The following is a 7,249-nucleotide window of genomic DNA, read 5'->3' as shown; positions in this document are numbered from 1 at the left end:
TTTTCAGTTTTTGAAAGTTTAATTGAGAGCATGACAACGAATTCCCTCTCTTGATATGAAATATATTGTCTATTTGATATGTGGGTTATTTTGAATGCGTGAATTTGAATTTTGAAAGTAAGTTCCTTAATATTAATGTGGTTGACATGGTTTATGACATGATGAGAGGGAAAAAGTCTCCTTATTTAGGAGTGTTCATTTTGTTGATAGAAAGAAATACACGTGTTTTAAAGAAAGATTGGCCACCACATGATAATGTGTATCAGAAGAATTGTTTTGCATACGTCTGCATGTGATTTGAGTTAAGAATATCCTCATTAACTTTTTGAATCGTTGGGGGTGGTCATCTAAATGACTTCTTTTATAAAAAGGGCTATGATTTATTATATGATATGATATAGCTTGCAAGTCTAAGTATGACGATACCTATTATGGATTGCCCTTAACATGAATGAAGCAAATATTGTAAAAGTATGAAGTATGGTTTTAAAGAATCAAAAGGTGGCTTAAATAGAGCTACTTGGTTACCCAAAGAAGGCCTGAGTTCAGACAACTCTTAGCCCGAAATCATGATTTGCCGATACGGGTCTTTATGTGCTATTCGGAAGGTGGAATAGCATGGTATGTCGGTAAGTGGGAATACCTTTTCATGATTTTTCCCATCTTTGTGGCAAACTTAGATTAAGAGCTTGGACACTATGTTATAGGCGGGATCCACATAGCCCGTGGATTACCATGTATGTAGGGTGATCCATCTAGCTCAGAAGTAAGATAAAGAGTGAGTCATGGTTTTAAAAAAAGTGTTTTGAAGTTCATTAAAGTATGCCCATGTGTTTTCACTTATGCATTATGTTCATTGTTTTACGAAATGCTCTCATTATGTTGTATAAAGACACGTTATTTTGGATTATTTCATATACCAGTACATTTGTATTGACCCCTTATATTTTAAAATCTAAGGCTCAGTCCCGAGATCCCGCTAAGTAGTAGATTGGTTTGTCAGAAGATTACAGTTGGCGAGCCTCCCTTATTTTGGAAGGCCTTGTTCAATGAAACATTGTCATTGATATTATTTCACAGTCTGGCCGGAGGCCTTGTCTTAATTTTTCAGACAGATGTTATTGTCATATTGTTAGAGATTTTGCAGACTAGTGTTACATATTTGAAATGTTTATAAACTCACATTAGTATTGTTTAGTAATAACAAGAAGATAACCATGTTTTCATTTTGTATTCCATATTTTTATAGTATATGAATTATGCATATGATTGCCAATTAGGGGGGCTCTCGGGCCTTTATGATTTGGGATGCTCATCGCGGCCAGGGCCTCGGTTTGGGTCATGACAAACTTGATATCAGATCACGATTCATGATCTCAGAATATCTGCAAAGTCGTGTCGAGTAGAGTCCTTTTATGGGTGTGTAGCACGTCACACTTATAAGGAGGAAGCTACTAGACGTTTAGAAATGTTTCACTTTCCTTCATGTTCTAGATCGTGCCGTTGTGTTGTCCATTTGAAAGTTATCCAAATCCTTTCTTTACTCTGATTTATTAATTAGGTCTCATTGTTGAGTCGATTCAAGAACGATAGGCTTAGAGTCTAAATGATGTGGTCCTTTCTAATTGAGTTATAAAATATTATGAAATAGTATAAGGACTTGAGAGGAGTCCGTTAGTGCTTCAAGGTTTATTGATTCGAGTGTATACTTTATCCTGATAAATCACGCTTTTCAGCATGAGGTATAGAGTGTATTTAGTCCCCTTTTATAAAACCCTTGTTGCAGATATCATGCTTAAGGGTAATGATGAGTGGAAAAATGTTGAAACATTATTTGCACCCGAGAAGTAGTATGTGATAAAGTTTCATAACCTATGAGCTATAAGATGGTCCAAAAGTTAGTGATATTAGGTCACAAGCTTAAAAGTCAGAATGAGGGTAAATTTTGCATAAAGAATCTAGTTTAGTTGTATAACCATTGATTTAGGGATGGGTTGCAATTTTATAGTGATAGACTAGTGTGGTAGCAAGATTTGTAGATTGTATGGTAATCGGTGGAGGAAGTGATTGAGTATGATTGTTATTTATTCAAAATAAGGAAGGAGCTCAAAGTGGATAGTTATGATGGTTAGAGAAATCATTTATAGGTTGTGAATGAAAAGGAATAGATTAGTCAATAAGTTATGGGTAGAGACTCTTTGGTGTATATGAAACTTGAAGATATTGGGGATGCATGTATGAGTAAGTAAATATGATATGAGAAAGTGGTATATGTTGATAAGATCGTAATGGATTATGTTATAAGATTAAGATCGACTGTCTCTATTATGTTACTTTACCTCCTTGATTGTCTTTTCTCTAGTCGTTGTAAACTAGTACTATGTGTGAGAAGGTATGTAGTAGATTTTGAGGTGTAGTAGTAATGTCGTGGAGAGGATGAACTTATGGGCCATATTTAAGTGAAATAAGAGACTTAGGTTGATATTTTTATTCGATTGATTAGTGTAGTATATGGCATGCTCCATATGATTGGTGTTGTTGGAAAATAGGCTTGAACTTTAGATGTGGATTGTGGTAGTGAAATAGTAGCTTAAGGTTAATGATGCATGTTTTGTGGGAATGAATTAGTAGGCTTGATGTGAGGTGTAAAATCGCCTAGGTTGGCAACTTACGGAATAAGGAGTGAAAAATTGTGATATATATATAGTCATGAGGATTAATGTTAAAAATAATGAATTATGGTTGAGTCATTAAGTGGATAAGGGCGTAAGTATGAAAGAATAAGTTGAACCCCGAGGTAGCATGTTGTTAGATAAGTTGTGTTGTGTATGAGTGTCACGTGTACCTAGATTTCATTCTCGAATCTTTTAGTGTGGAGAAGTCTGGGGAGTTTTTGAATAACGTTATTTAAAGTTAAATTGAGGAAATATGGGTAGGCAATATGCGTCTTTGGAATTGTTTTACAGATTTTGTTAAGTTGTAAGTTATGTGATTAGAGGTGTGATGCTAGTATCCTAAGAAGTTGAAAACAGAGCGGTAAGTGTTAAGAAGCATGGATGTCTAGGCCCATGATAATATTAGTCATAAGTCGATGACTTTAGGGATTGGAGAAAGTTATGATTAGTGTCCCTGGAGGGAGAGGTCCTAGAAAGAAATTTGTGTGTTTTTATTAAAATTATTGAGGGGAGTTGCGTTCATGTGTATAATGATCCTCCATTGTGTTGAGAGTTGTGGTTATAGATTTGATGAGGGAATATGTCTGCAAATCTAGGATTGTGACTTTGATCTAAGGGGCTGATGGTGAATTAAACTAGTTCCCAAATTTTCTCAGTGTGGCAAGTTGTGGGGAGAAATCATGATAAACCTATTCCTATTCAAGCACATTCCTTCTACTTCAGTTTAAGAGTTCGTTCTCCTAATGTCTTATGTATTCAAGTCCTGCCTATGTATAAGGTCTGAGTTCTCTATGTAACTCATGTAATGTTCCGACCTCCAAACTAGAAGCAATGATGTCTCAGTAAATCTAGTCTTTCATGTATTCAAGCTTTATGTTATGTTGTTCATGATCTATAAATCCGTGTCCCAAATCATGTTTGGTTCTAAGAAACTATGTTTTCATATGTTACTGATCCATTTTATGTCGGGATTAGCCTAAATATAAAGTTGTGTGAACTCATGACTATTTCAACTCTAAAAATGAGAAGCGATAGCTTCGAGTAGAAGTCCTTGCCTCAGTCATTGAATTCATGAATTCCAAACTTATGTTATACGACTTGTGATGTAACCGCTCATGTTTCTTACTATGGTTTGTCCTAAGCACTCATGTTGTGTTGTGTTTATGCCGAACGACTCTCTACTAATGATCCATACACTTGAGATATGAAGCACTTCGTGATTTGTCGTATCTTCAACTCATGTCCCACCTTAAGTAGTGCATTAAGTATATGTTATAATTGGATGGTGTCACTCTCTTTTATAATGCTTATGCTCGAGTCTCTCAATGACCCTCATTATGTTAGTATGATGGTGGTTGTGGAAGCGTAGTAATGTTTTAGGTGAGGGAGTAGATGTTTTTCAATGTAAAATTTTTTATGTGATATCTTTTAGCTAAGGTTATTGGTGAAGAGGGAATAAAAGAGATAAACTTTCGTTATGTGAAATAGTGGGAAGAAATATGTGGCGAAGATCTTTGTGAGAGTGATTGAATTTACTGGTCTTAGTGGGGAGATCCATGAAGTGGGTGTAGTAATGATAGGCTTGAATTTGTGATTGGTGAAAAAACAAACCACCGTGCTAAGTGGTTAGTACTCCCTGAATTAAAAAGTGAGAGTATTGGATGGTAATGGTAAGGTGAAGTGATATTCTTAAAGGGATATAGAATATGAGGTCCCATAACTTAAGCTAGCACCTTTTTCTCCGAGTTAGGATTCAACATAAAGGTATTATGCAGCGGGACTCAAACTCTTGTATTGAGATGTATGATGGTAGAAATGTAAGATGGAAATAATGAAGTATGTTATTTATTGTTTGGGGCATAGACGAGTAGTTTCCCTAAGTTTAAGTATATTCGTTGTATCTTGTAAGAGAGAGAATGCTTCTATTCCTATGTCCCACGAAACCTTCTATCATGATTAGTTCTGATGGAAATCAGGCCTATGATCACTAAATAAACTCATATCTTAGGTGGTGGTGATTATGATCCCTAAAACTCGTGTACAAGGTCATCTCTATGTCAATTCTTAATATCTCACGCTTCGTTCTTACACTTGTCATTAGGGAGTTATCATGAAACTCTTTTGATGCCTTTGTATATTCCGTTGAGAAAAATAAGATATTCAATGCGAGGTTACGTTCCATACTTCATGCTTTTATATCTTCAACAAGTTCCTACCCATCATTTGGGATGAATGATCCCAAGGGGGGATAATGTAACACCCTGCATTTTTTGAGTGAGAAATCGAACCGTCGTTCTTACGTGTGTAAATCATAATTCCATGATTTACTTTTGAATTCATGTGTCATGATCTTTATCCTAGTGTGAAAAGTGTTGTCAAAGTGAAAGATGTTCACGGGATTCATGTAACACCCCATAGTTGTATAATAACACTCTTTTAATGTTTCTAAAATGACCTCTAGGACTCCCATAGCGATGGTAGATCATGTGTTGACATTGTGGGAGGTGTTGGGGGTGTTCTAGGAACTCAAAACTAGGTAGGAGTCGCCAAGTAGGGATTAGGAGATGGCTAGGCATCGCATTGCCATCGCCTACCTTCACTGGAAGGGTTAGGCATTGGCCTAGGCGTCGCCCACCTTGGGTTAGGCCATGGCTTAGGCGTCGCCCATCCTAGGTTAGGCCATAGGCTAGGCGCTGCCTACTTGTGGTTAGGCCATAGGTTGGGTGTCACGCACTTGATGTATTAAGGTATAGGGGCTCCGTTTTTTAGTTAATTCAATGGAAACAAAATCTTTTTGCATCTAATAACCGCCCCTAAACATACTTACACGAAATCAAAGTCCGTAAATACGTTTTAACTCTCTCAAATCCCTAGTTTATCCTTCCAAAATACAAGGGGAGAAAAACAACTTAGGATTTGCTCATTCAAGCTTAAAGGTTCAATATTTTCACGATTTCTTCTTCATTAAGGTATGTGGGACAATCCTAAAACTCCAAGGGCATAAGTTTTTATGATTTTATCAAGCTTAAGGATTTATAATCATGATACAAAGAAGGGTTTTGATGTTGTTCGAAAAGCATGTCATGAAATCGTTTTGACGAAAGTTTATAAATAGTATTGAACTCTTTTTTGTTGAATTGAATCATAGCTCCTTATATATACATATGTTTTCAGTTTTTGAAAGTTTAATTGAGAGCATGACAATGAATTCTCATTCTTTATATGAAATATATTGTATATTTAATTTGTGGGTTACTTTGAATGCATGAATTTGGGTTTTAAAAGTAAGTTCCTAAATATTAATGTGGTTGACATGGTTTATAACATGATGAGAGGGGGAAAATCTCCTTATTTACAAGTGTTCATTTTGTTGATAAAAAGAGATACATGTGTTTTAAAAAAAGATTGGCCACGACGTGATAATGTGTTTCAGAAGAATTGTTTTGCATATGTCTGCATGTGTTTTGAGTTAAGAATGTCCTCATGAATTTTTTGAATCGTTGGAGGTGGCCATCTAAATGACTTCTTTTATAAAAAGGGCTATGATTATGATATGGCTTGCAAGTCTTGGTATGAGGATATCTATTGTGGATTGCCCTTAACTTGAATGAAGCAAATGTTGTAAAAGTATGAATCATGATTTTAAAGAATCAAAAACTAGGCTTAAAGAGAGCTAGTTAGTTACCCGAAAAAGACTTGATTTCAGATAACTCGTAGCCCGAAATCGTATTTTGCTGATACAGGTCTTTATGTGCTATTCGGCAAGTGGAATAGCATGGTATGTCGGTAAGTGGGCATACCTTTTCATGATTTTTTCCATCATTGCGGCAAACTTGGATTGGGAGTCTGGCCGCCGGGTTATGGGTGGGATCCACATATCCCACAGATTACCATATATGTAGGGTGATCCATCTAGCTCAGAAGTAAGATAAAGAGTGAGTCATGGGTTTAAAGAAGTGTTTTGAAGTTCATTAAAGTATGCTCATATGTTTTCACTTATGCATTATGTTCATTGTTTTACGAAAGGCTCTCAATATGTTGTATAAAGATATGTTATTTTGGATTGTTTCACATACCAGTACATTTGTATTGACCCCCTGTATTTCTGAATCTGAGGCTCAGTCCCGGGGTCCCACTAAGCAGTAGATTGATTTGTCAGAAGGTTACAGTTGGTGAGTCTCCCTTATTTCGAGAGGCCTTGTTCTATGAAACATTGTCATTGATTTTAATTCACGGTCCGATTTTTCAGACAGATATCATTTTCGTATTGTGAGAGATTTCGCAGACTAGTGTTAGATGTTTTAAATGTTTATGAACTCACATTAGTATTGTTCAGTAATAACGAGAAGATGACCATGTTTTCGTTTTGTATTCCGCATTTTTTATGGTATATGAATTATGCATATGATTGTCAGTTAAAGGGGCTCTCGAGCCTTCATGGTTCGAAATGTCCGTCACTGCCAGGACCTCGCTTCGGATGGTAACAATACCTTATACCTCACGCTAACAAATCCTTATAGTGAAATTAGAACTCCTGTCAGTTAATTTTAAAGATCCCACAAAATTGATGGAGA

The sequence above is a fragment of the Capsicum annuum genome, chromosome 11, assembly GCF_002878395.1.
Source record: "Capsicum annuum cultivar UCD-10X-F1 chromosome 11, UCD10Xv1.1, whole genome shotgun sequence".
Taxonomy (NCBI): Eukaryota; Viridiplantae; Streptophyta; class Magnoliopsida; order Solanales; family Solanaceae; genus Capsicum; species Capsicum annuum.
Note: the sequence above shows the minus strand (reverse complement) of the source record.